General features: G+C 40.8%; 1 pseudogene; it reads left to right on the top strand.

Moving 5' to 3' along the window:
• Nucleotides 1-1,208: 1,208 nt before the first annotated feature.
• Nucleotides 1,209-2,934, top strand: LOC125398023 (deubiquitinase DESI2-like; annotated as a pseudogene).
• The last annotated feature ends 9,780 nt before the right edge of the window (nt 2,935-12,714 follow it).

Raw genomic sequence — 12,714 nt, 5'->3', positions numbered from 1 at the left:
GTAATTTGACGTTTTATTGTTTTCAAAATGATTACTGAAGCTGCCTAAAGAATGTGAGAAAGTCCTTCAGGGTTCCTGCATCATGAAAGAGTCTGCCAGATATTCTACAGGACACAGAAGAAAGTGACTGACAAACTTACCAATATAGGTGAATCTGTGTTTGAAATTCCTTCTTCATGAAAATGTCTGCCAGAAACTATGGGCCTACAGGATGCCCCGATGTTACAGAACAACATTGGGTGACTGTTCAGGAAGTGAGATGTCTCTATCAATTCTAGAGTTTTGGAAGTTGCTTAGAACATACTTCCTGTTGACTTAGGTAATACTACATCCCTCTGGAGTCTTTGATGGAGTTGAGGAATAGATAGTTATAATTATAGCTTTCCTTAGTTATTATAAAAGATAAAGTAGATATAAATGTTGTAAATGTAATTCTTGCTTGATACCTACTTTGTTGTATGTAATTTTACTGTGTTAAAGTTAAAACCTTTCTTTATATTTAAATAGAAAAGAGGAAATGGTGTGGGAAGTCCTTCTTTATTTGTGTTGTTTTTATTGGTTAATGAATAAAGAAGCTGCCCTGGCCTGTAATAGGGCAGAGTAAAGATAGGCGGGGAAAACTAAACCAAATGCTGGGAGAAAGAAGGCAGAGTCAGGAGATGCCATGGAGTTACCAGAGGAGAAAGACATGAACTGCCAGCTGGAACCTTGCTGGTAGGCCACGAGCCTCATAGTAAAATATAAAATAATAGAAATGTGTTAACTAAAGCTATAAGAGCTAGCTAGCAATACACTTAAGAGATTGTCCAAGCAGTTATTTAAATAATATTAAAAATTGCTGTTCTGACTAATTATTTTGTTCAGCAGTGCCATAAGCTTCCCTAAACAATGAAGTTGTTTTTAAAAGTAAGAAATAAAGGTTCCTTTTTTCAGTTAAAAAAATGTAACAAAAATTTTAATCAGGAGCGGGCTCTCCACCGGTCTAGCCCGGTCCTCACACAGGTCTCTGTCAGCGGCTCCCGGGAGCGGCCCCGGCTGCCGGATGCTTCCGCCCCGGCTGCGGCGGGCTGGGCTGGACGCTTAGTGCCCGGCTCGTGCCCTACCAGAAGTGCCCGCGGGGGTGGCAGCGGCCCCGCGGGGGTGGCAGCGGCCTCCACCCCGCGGAGACCGAGCGGCTGGAGGACGAGGCGACGGCCGCCGTAAGGAGGATGGGGGCTAACCAGTTAGTGGTGCTCAACGTGTACGACATGTACTGAATGAATGAATACACATCATCTATTGGAATTGGAGTTTTTCGTTCTGAAATTGAAGTGTATGGCAGAGAATTTGCTTATGGTGGCCATCCTTACTCTTTTTCTGGAATATTTGAAATTTCCCCAGGAAATGCTTCTGAACTAGGAGAAACATTTAAATTTAAAGAAGCTGTTGTTTTAGGGAGTACGGACTTTCTAGAAGATGATATAGAAAAGACTGTAGAAGAACTGGGGAAAGCCTACCATTTGATGCACAAAAACTGCACTCACTTTTCTTCAGCTTTGTCAGAGTATCTGGAACTCCAGCCCATGAATGGTGCTGTCCTCATTTAGGATTCTTTGTGGGAAAGAGATTCCTCGCTGGATCAACCGACTGGCCTACTTCAGCTCCTGTGTACCCTTTCTACAGAGTTGCCTCCCAAAGAGTGGCTCACTCCTGCTGCACTGCAGTCTAGTGTCAGCCAAGAGCTCCAGGATGAACTGGAAGAAGCAGAGGATGCAGCCGCATCCGCCGCCATGGCAAGTGCTGCAGCTGGTGCCAGAACTGGGCGTCACACTCAACTATGAGCATCTCCAAAGTCACACCTTCAGAACTGTCTCTGGCAGTTGAATATCACTAGAGAAAAGAAAATAAAGTAAATGTCCTCTGGATATTTTGTATGCAAAGATGGCTCTCCCCCAAATCCCAGTTTTTCAGCTCAGGCTTATCTTTGTAGTCAAAAACAAAAACAAACAAAAAAAAAAGAAGAAGAAAAATCACTTGGCGCAGGAGGGAAAACTTTATATGAAGCTGCCCTCTTTTTTTTTTAATCCACTTGTAAATTTGGATTCACTTCCTCTGTTTTATATGAGCTCTGTTAAATTACGTTTACAGTATTGTGTATCACTGTTTACAAATCTTGCATGGACTTCTGCCACCATGAAAGAAGAAAATCTTCATCTTCAGAAATTAGGTAGGTCATCTTTGTACACATCCTGAAAATCGCCATAACTACAGCATAAAAAGTAGGCACTTGAAGAGGTACTTACATGGTTACAGTTCCCATCACCTGCTTAAGAGCTGTATGTTAGATTTGTATTTGTTTTGTTACCATTTTTGGTGCCCAGATACAGGAATCCAAACTGGCCTGACATGAAGGAGCACACACACAGCCTGAGGGCTTGGAGCCCTGGGTCAGTTCCACTCCACCCCTTCCCATTCTGAGTAGCACGTTTCCCAAGGTGCCCGTGGAGCAGCTGGTTTCATCCCAAATACGCCCACCTCAGCAGGGTGGTATTCTTGTATATGCCTGGCTTGATGCCTTGACTCTATAATGAAGATGTTTTCATGGAAGATACTCTTACAACTGACAAGTGTTTTTGCACATATGTTGGGGAGGGGCTTCATTTTTATTTTAATACATACTAAACTCCTCCCTGCCCAGGATGTTTTGGGTGGGGCGGGAGTATCCTAACCTAGCTTCCTGAGCAGCAGTATGAACTGACATTAAACTGCTTTTTAACTATCCAGGCTACCTTTTATACTAGACGTTGAAAACTAGAGTCTAAAGAAACATCCCCCCAAAGGTAATTCTTTAATATTTAATACTTTGTGTACACCATACCAGAAATGGCTTGTTGGAGTTTATTAGTTCATGATGAGAGTAGTTTCGGCTCATAATAGAAATTCTATTTTCATTGATCTCTTGTTGAAAAGTCATATTTTTGTATGTCTTAAATTCATCTTTTTATGTTCTCTCAAATGTGTGTCTCTTACATAACATAATCGTAGGAATGAAGTTGTCGCTACAGTTAAATCTTTCTTAGTAAGGAAGTTGTCTGCTAGAGCCTACCCCCAGTTGACCCTTGGATGTAAGAACCAATCATTACATGTTACAATCAATGTTCTGCCTTAAGAGTGAGTGTCCTATGTAAAGTAGTGGATGCAGCATAGAAACATCCAAGGTACTGACTGCAGCTTTAGATACTTCATTAGTGTGAAAGTCACATTTCTCTATTTGAGGATACATATCTTTGAGTAAATTACATCTTTAACTTTGCCATGAGCTGATTTTGATTGATACTTAATGTAAGCACACCCTCTTTAGGGAAAGTAAACCTTGGGTTATAAACACTGGCCTGAGGAAAATGAAGCCACTTTGTGTTGTTTGACTGTTCTGTTTCCAGAGAGGAAAGTTGCTCTGCTCCGTCGGGGGGCAGAGCCTGTGTTTCAGGAACCGTGCAGCAGGACAGAATATGCGGTCTTTATGAAGAGTTGACTTAGTTCAGGTCTGAAAATGAGACTTAGGACAAAACACTAATGCTCTCCAGGAGGTTGTTCACTAAAAGAAGAAACCTAGCTCTCAAGCCCAGGTTAGTAGGTAATGCTTGATGTGGTTCACTTGGAGTTTTTTTTTTAATTAATAATATGGATCATGATGTTTTCTAACCCATTGAAATCTGTTTTGAATCTGCTGTTGACCCAAGGGAATGGCCTCTCAGACATTTCTGGGTTAATAACCAGTAACAGCTCTTCTCTGTTCACTCATATTTCAGCAGCTCAAAATACAAGTGACTTGCTGGTCTCTGTAGCGTCTGAAGTGATATAAAGGTCTTCTGGGAAACCTGAAAGTGAGCAGGTCAGATTCTGGACGTGAGGTTTCTTGCAGTCTAGTGTACTTGATTAAGGTTGAAAGAGAAAGGATCTCGTTCAGTGAGGATCTTTTCTACAGTGCAAATTAAAAATGGGTTTTATTAATTTTGCTTCTCCTGCCCTTGGAAGAAAGCAATCTTGTTCTCAACCAGAACTCATAAGAAAAAAATTCCAGGTCAAAACTGTAGTCATGAATTTACATGTGGTCCATGGAGTCCAGTATAGTTTCTGCAGTTGTAACCAAGTGAAACCATTTCTCCTGGAGGGTTGAACAGTAATAGCTGTAAAGATCAGACAGCTGTTTTCTGGTACTTGTTTTAAATATGCTTGGGTTTTTTAACCCTCACTAGGGGCATCAGCTTTAGAAGTGTAGCATGGGACGGTAGCAGGTGGTGATTGTCCTAGAGCGCCTCCAGGCCTGAGCTCCAGCCAACTATTGCTCTGACTCACAGCAATAGCATCTTACCCATCACCAGCATCTTACAGAACAAGGAATTCCAGGTGTAGTCCATTGAAAGCATTGTGTGTAGAGATCAGGCACCACTGACAACTGCAGAACTCTTTCCATGGCTTCTTCTGTCACAAGACGGCTAGAAACACATTCACTGCTTCAGGACTCTAACCCATGTGTCATCTTACAACTCCATTATATATTTCCTGTAGCTTTGGTATATGCTATGTTTGCTTTAAATGACTAATTTTAAAAGTTAGTTTTTGACAGCAGTTGGCCATCCTGCCATTTCACCTCATTCTTGTCAGTATGGGTTTGAGAGTGTAGCTTGATTGTTAGACTTTCATTATCTCCTCATTCTCTACACACACATCCCCACTGTCAACAGTTGGGACAGCTGTCAGTGAATCCTCATGGACCCGAAGAGAATTTCTTGTGAAGTTGAATGCAAGTGTACTGTCATTCAGTGTTTATGAAACACCAGGAACCTTCACTTTTGCTACCTTGATACAGCATTGGGTTATCATGTTACAACATTGAAATACATCAATTTATTAAAAACTACTTTTATAAGAAAAAAATTTTTAATCAGTAAATGAGTGGATGGATGAATATGAGTTAATTGGTAATGAGGTTCACGGGATAATTTTAAGAGTTTGACATAAATTAAAGCTGTAGTAAATGTTTTAAAAGTCAAAACAACTTCCAGATTTAGATTTTTTTTCAAGCCTTAGTTCTCTGTAGCTTTGAAGCCTGTACTCTCCTTGAACTCACAGAGATTAGCCTGCCTCTGCTTCCTCAGTACTGGGATTAAAGACATGTGCTACCACTGTCCAACCAGGATGTGTCTTCTTAAGAGGGTTGTTGAAATGTAGGGAAAATGAGGAACTATGACAATTTGGAGGGAGAAGGCTTTAATTAGGGAGACATCTCAGAAGCTAAACTCAAAGACACCAATGATAGCCAATGCTGAAGAGGATGTGGAGTGAGGGGAACACTCACCCATTGTTGGTGGGAATGCAAATTTGTGCAGCTACTCTGGAATCAGTGTGGCGGTTTCTCAGGAAACTGGGAGTCAACCTACCTTAGGACCCAGCAATTCCACTCTTGGGAATATACCCAAGAGATGCCATATCTTACTACAAAAGCAACTATGTTCATAGTAGCACTATTTGTAATAGCCAGTACCTGGAAACAACCTAAGTGCCCCTCAATAGAAGAATGGTTAAAGAAGGTGGGGAACATATACACATTAGAGTTTTACTCAGCGGTAAAAAACAATGACATCTTAAATTTTGCATGCAAATGGATGGAAATAGAAAACACTTTACTGAGTGAGGTATCCCAGACCCAAAAAGAGGAATATAGTATGTACTCACTCATAAGTGGATTCTAGCCATAATTTAAGGACTTCGAGCCTATAATTCATGATTCTAGAGAAGCTAAATAAGAAGGTGAACCTAAAGAAAATCATATAGTTATTCTCCTGGATATTGGAAGTAGACAAGATTTTCAGGCAAAACTTGGGTGCACAGGGGTGGGGGTGGGTGTAAGGGGAGATGGGTAGAGAGAGGAGAGAAGGGGAGGATTGGGGAAAGCTTGGGGGAATGGGATGGGTGGAAAGGAGGAAGCGTGGCTATGGAAGCAGGGAAGTAAATATCTTAATTAAGGGAGCCATTTTAGGGTTTGCTAGGGACTTCTCTCTAGAGGGGTTCCCAGAACCAAGGAGAGGTCCCCAGATTGTTCCCTGGGCAGCAGAGGAGAGGGTGCCTGGACTGGCCTTGACCCATAACCATACTGATGAATATTTTGCATATCACCATAGAACCTTTATCTGGCGATGGATGGAGATAGAGACAGAGACCCACACTGGAGCACTGGACTGAGCTCCCAAGGTCCAAATGAGGAGCAGAAGGAGGGAAAACATGAGCAAGGAAGTCAGGACCACGAGGAGTGCATCCACCCACTGAGACGGTGGGACTCTTCTAATGGGAGCTCACTTAGGCCAGCTGGCCTGGGAGTGATGGAGCATGTGATCAAACTGGACACTCTGAATGTGGCTGGCAATGAAAGCTGACTGAGAAGCCAAGGACAATGGCACTGGATTTTTATTCTACTGCATAGACTGACTTTGTGGGAGCCTGGTTTGTTTGGATGCCCATCTTTATAGACCTGTATGGAGGGGGGAGGACCTTGGACTTCCCACGGGGCAAGGAACTCTGACTGCTCTTAGGACTAGAGAGGGAGGGGGAGGTGGGGAGGCAGAGGTAGGGAGTTGGAGGGAAAAGGGAGGTGGGGAGGAGGTGGAAATTTTTAATAAAAAAAAAAAGAATGGTCAAGATCAAAAAAAAAACCCAAAATAACTGCAAACATTTGAAAAACAAGAAGGAAAAGCACTCAGTACATTTGTGTTTCATGTAGAAATGAGTCATTTTCTGCTTGCCAGTGTTATCTCTGTCTGAGGGCAGGTCAAGGGTTACTTGACCATAAATTTGGTCAAGTTAGTTAACAGGAACTTGGTTTCAATGGATCAGTGAATTCGGACAGTACAGTTAAACATTTATAAGGACCAGGATGCCAGGGTGGTATTTATATCAATGAACTTTTCACTGTAAGTTCAACCTGTTTTGGGAATGGTTTTAAAGAGATGTTGTAGGCTGGAAGGAGAAAAATATGGCCATATTTTGGTTAATGAGTATTTTTCTTCTCATTTTCTGTTGGGTATTAGCATGTTAGCTCATTCTTCATGAGATAAAGAGGATCCATGCTCCCTCTTGTTCTTGGTAAACAAATCTAGGGATCAGTCTACATTAAGTCAGGTGAGTTGAATATGTTCTATCAGTAAGTTATTTCTGAGGACAGGGTAAAATGAAGGTTTCTTTAATCATTATTGTTTGGCTGACTCACAGAGCCTGTGCAAAGGTGAGCCTCATCAGCCCTTAAGATTGACATATACTAGAATAAATTTTGGGCTTTCTTCAGAACTAGCTCAGTAGACTTTTATGTATATTTATTTAAAGGGTATTGCTAAGGGTTTTTGCCTTCACTATCAAAGATTCCAGAATATTAATGAGTAAAAAACACCATCTGTACTTGTTTTGGAGATAATTTTGAACTGATGAAACTCTCGCACACTATACTAAGAATGTAAACTAATATAGCAATTTTGGGGGAAAAGTTACTTCTTAATTATTTATTTAAAAGAAAATAAGCTATTTTTTTTATTTTATATACCAAAACCAGTTACCACTTCCTCCTCTCCTCTCATTCCCTCTGCGTTTCCCCCACCACACCTCCCATCCACTCCTCAGAGAGGGTAAGGTCCATTACTTTGGGGAAGGTCCAAGGTCCTTTCTATTATATCTAGGCTGAGCAAGGTATCCACCCAAAGAGAATAGGAAAAAAAAGCCAGGACAAGCAGTAGGGATAAATCCTGGTGCAAATTTCAAACTAGAAAAACTATATATAAAAAAAAAACTGAGTGAGGTATCTATTAGGGACCAGCACAGACATAAATCATTTCTCATACCAGAGTGGAGGTGTGGGAATAAATAAAGACACAATTTACACAACAGTATCAGGAGGAAGTTTCAGAGATCATTCAAATCCTGAAATTCATATACATTAATTTTTCAAACAGCTTTTATATCAAGGTAAACTTAGTGGAAAATTTAGCCATTAAAGTTTATTAGCAATTGTTTCCTAGGTAGCAGAGGAATGATTTAACTTTGTCTATGCCTAGTTTGTCACATAGACTGAAAAACACATCTTCCCCAGGTGACCTTTGTGGAGGCCTAAAGAGGCCAAAGATCAGAGAGTTTTGAACTTGTTTCTAGTTTATTCAAGGTTATTGTACTTCTACCTCAAACAAAGCTCCCACCTAGTTGTAAATCAGAGAGTTCTGCTCTGTCAAGGCTATTGTCAACAGGTGTGGCTAGTTGCCAGATCTTGTGCTCCTGGAATAGTGGAGTAGTTTGTTCCTGCTTTACACAAAAGTCTAAGGATCTAAGGATCCAACTAAGTTCCAGTACCTTTTATGGAAATAAATTGGGATTCCACCCAGGGAGTGGTTTACCTACAGAGTGTTTGGTCTGTGGTGTGAGTCTAGTGGGTGAGCGAGATGAATGTAGCCTGTGATTTTCAATTGGTATGTTAATGCAATCTTTTGTCTTATTCCTACCTTTTGGAGTTAAGGGTATATTAAGCAGTTGGAAATTAAACATGGATGAATTTTCAGTACTCACTGAAATATTTTTTTCCCGATACTATCCTATATGTTTCTGTGTTTTATTATTTTCATTCATGTCTTCATATTCTTTACTGTATTTCTAAATTTCCATGCCTCCACTCTGGATAAAAGTATTTTTGTCTAGGCTGGCCCCTGACAGACCTCCTTCCTAATTTACAATAGAAGTAGAGCAACATTAGCAAAAGAAACTCTTCTAGAACTCAAGGCAGTCATCAAACCACACACGCTAATAGTAGGAGACTTCAACACTCCTCTCTCACCAATGGACAGGTCAACCAGACAGAAACCAAACAGAGAATTAAGAGATTTATTGGAGGTATTGAATCAAATGGACTTAACAGACATCTATAGAACACTCCATCCAAATAGGAAAGAATATACCTTCTTCTCTGCAGTTCATGGAACCTTCTCGAAGATTGACCACATACTCAGTAACAAAGCAAACTTCCACAGATACAAAAAAATATTAGTTACCACCTGTGTCTTGTCAGATCACCATGGATTAAAATTAGAATTCAACAACAATGCTACCCCCAGGAAGTCAACAAACTCATGGAAGTTGAACAGTCAACTACTAAATCACCCCTGGGTCAAGGAAGAAATTAAGAAAGAAATTAAAGTCTTCCTTGAATTTAATAAAAACAAAGACACAACATACTCAAACCTATGGGACACTATGAAAGCAGTGCTAAGAGGAAAGTTCATAGCAATAGGTGCCCAAATAAAGAAAACGGAGAAAGCACACATGGGAGACTTAACAGCACGCTTGAAAGCTCTAGAAAAAAAAGAAGCTGATTCACACAGGAGGAGTAGAAGACTGGAAATAATCAAACTGAGGGCTGAAATCAACAAAATAGAAACACAGAAAACAATCCAAAGAATCAATGAATCGAAAAGCTGGTTCTTGGAGAAAATCAACAAGATTGACAAACCCATATTCTTGCCACTTGTTAGGGTAGCTTCAGGTTGTTTTACTATCAAAGAGTCAGGCCACCAACTTCCACACCTTCTGTGTGGAAGGTACAAATTGTGCTTTGTATGTTGCTCAGAATTCTCTGACCATCAGATAACGTAGAATATGGGCCTACATAATTCAGCCCCCACAATTCCCTCCTTTCTATTAATTTTAATAAAGTCTGTGCTTCTGCAAGAGAATAGATGATGGCATCTGTCTTAGGCAAAGACTTCTTCGTTTACCCAGACTTACCCATCTTCAGGATAGGCATTCTAATCATGTGAATTCCTGTTTTAAGCATCTAGGGAGAAGAAGCTTCAGAACCATCTCTGACTGCTGAACTCTGTGAAACAAAACAGATTAAGGGAAAGAAAGACCTTTGGGTTCTGTGTCCCAGAGCCATATTTCCTTGTCTGGGGAGACCACAGTGTTTTATGACTAATCATGCTCCTAAAGGTTATAGTCTTCTAGTTAAAGGAGAGGAAGACTGTCTGAGTTGGAAATGTTTTCTTCAGCTGGCCTAGAGAGGCTCTTAATTTGATACTGTATCAAAATATAAAACTCTTCACACATGCATTAAATCCAAACATTTACAGGGTATGTCAAACTTTTCTCAGCATCTTGTAAGCAGTTACAAACATGACCGGGTTAATATCATAATTCTAGAATGGGAATTAGCAATAAATCCACTATTTGACATATCACAATTTTCTTAAATCCATTCTAATCAACAGACATGAAAAGTTTTGTCTCATGGGTGAGAGTCCAATGGCATTGCTGCTATTAAATACCAGTTCCAGTCTCTGAGCAGCAATTAAACTCTCAGGCTGCCCCCCTCGAAAGTGAAGAGGGACTTCAGTTGTTTTTTATTTTGAGTCTTTCTTTCCCTGAGGGGAAAGTTTAGGTCTTAATTCTCAGGTCCAATATTTTAATAAAAATGAGTTCTGTGTCCCAAAGATTAAAACAGTCAAATGTTCAGCCTGCATTTCTAGTTCAGCTCCAAAGCAAGCAGGATTCACACTGCAAGCAAGTTGTAGTCATCACAGTCATCCTTCCTGCAAGAAAAAGAACAAGCACATCCTCAACCCCAAATTAATATAGGGTCAGGCCGTTTTATATCCCAAGGCAAGTACTTTTTCACCTTGCCTTAGCAAATGTCACCTTGGTGTCATCATGGCAGAATCTGTCTGCAGCTTTGCCCATCAATCAAAGATGTATGACATAAGGCATTATATGGTAATTCTCGATTTCTTGTTTTTATACTTTTAAGTAGTTTTTATTTTTTAATTAATTAATTTATTTATTTATTAAAAATTTCCACCTCCTCCTGGCCCCCTTTTTTCTCCTCCTCCCTACCTCCCCCTCCCTCTCTAGTCTTAAGAGCAGTCAGGGTTCCCTGCCCCGTGGGAAGTCCAAGGTCCTCCCCCCTCCATCTATGTCTATAAAGGTGAGCATCCAAACAAACCAGGCTCCCACAAAGTCAGTCCATGCATCAGAATAAAAACCCAGTGCCATTGTCCTTGGTCTCTCCGTCAGCCTTCATTTCTAGCCACATTCAGAGTGTCCATTTTGATCACATGCTCCATCATTCCCAGTCCAGCCGGCCTTGGTGAGCTTCAATTAGATCAGTCCCACCATCTCAGTGGGTGAACGCACCCCTCGTGATCCTGACTTCCTTGCTCACGTTCTCCCTCCTTCTGTTCCTCATTTGGACCTTGGGAGCTAAGTCCAGTGCTCCAATGTGGGTCTCTGTCTCTATCTCCATCTATCGCCAGATAAAGGTTCTATGGTGATATGCAAGATATTCACCAGTGTGGGTATGGGACAAGGCCAATTCAGGCACCCTCTCCTCTGCTGCCCAAGAAACAATCTGGGGATCTCTCCTTGGACCTGGGAACCCCTCTAGAGACAAGTCTCTTGTAAACCCTAAAATGGCTCCCTTAATTAAGATATTTACTCCCCTGCTCCCATATCCACCCTTCCTCCATCCCACACATCCCATTCCCCCAAGCTCTCCCACATCCGCCCCTTCTCCCTTCTCTCTACCCATCTCCCCTTACATCTACCCCACACACACACCCGTGCACTGAAGTTTTGCCTGTCAATCATGTCTACTTCCAATATATAGGAGAATAAGTATATGATATTCTTTGGGTTCACCTTCTTATTTAGCTTATCTAGGACCACTAATTATAGGCTCAATGTCCTTTAATTATGGCTAGAATCCACTTATGAGTGAGTACATACCACATTCCACTTTTGGGGTCTGGGATACCTCACTCAGTAAAGCGTTTTCTATTTCCATCCATTTGCATGCAAAATTCAAGACGTCATTGTTTTTTTACCACTGAGTAAAACTTCAATGTGCATATGTTCCACACCTTCTTTAGCCATTCTTCTATTGAGGGGCACCTACATTGTTTCCAGGTTCTGGCTATTACAAATAGCGCTGCTATGAACATAGTTGAACAAATGCTTTTGTAGTAAGATATGGCATCTCTTGGGTATATTCCCAAGAGTGGAATTGTTTGGTCCTTAGGTAGGTTGACTCTCAGTTTCCTGAGAAACTGCCACAGTAATTTCCAAAGTGGCTGCACAAGTTTGCATTCCCACGAACAATGGATGAGTGTTCCCCTCACTCCACATCCTTTTCAGCATAGGCTATCGTTGGTGTTTTTGATTTTAGCTATTTTGACAGGTGTAAGATGGTATCTCAAAGTTGTTTTTATTTGCATTTCTGATTGACTTTAGTTTGAAATCTATTTTGTTAGATATTAGTATAGCCACACCCACTTGTTTCTTTGGTCCATTTGATTGGAAAACCTTTTCCCAACCCTTTACTCTGAGGTAGTGTCTGTCTTTGTGTTTGAGATGTTTCTTATAGGCAGCAGAATGTTGGATCCTGATTTCGTATTCATTCTCTTAATCTGTGCCATTTTATAGGTGAGTTGAGTCCATTGATATTAAGTGATATTAATGGCCAGTGCTTGTTGACTCCAGTTATTTTTCCTGGTGCTAGTATTTGTGTGTTTCCCTTCTTTGAGTTGTGTTGGTAGAGGGTTGTCAGATGTTTGTGTTATTATGGGTATTGTTGGATTCCTTGGTTTGTGATTTTCCTTCTAGTATTTTCTGTAAGGCTGGGTTTGTGACTATGTATTGTTTAAATCTGTTTTT

This window comes from Myodes glareolus, chromosome 7 (genome assembly GCF_982192425.1).
Source record: "Myodes glareolus chromosome 7, mMyoGla1.1, whole genome shotgun sequence".
NCBI lineage: Eukaryota > Metazoa > Chordata > Mammalia > Rodentia > Cricetidae > Myodes > Myodes glareolus.
Note: the sequence above shows the minus strand (reverse complement) of the source record. Positions and strands in the feature narration are given on the sequence as shown.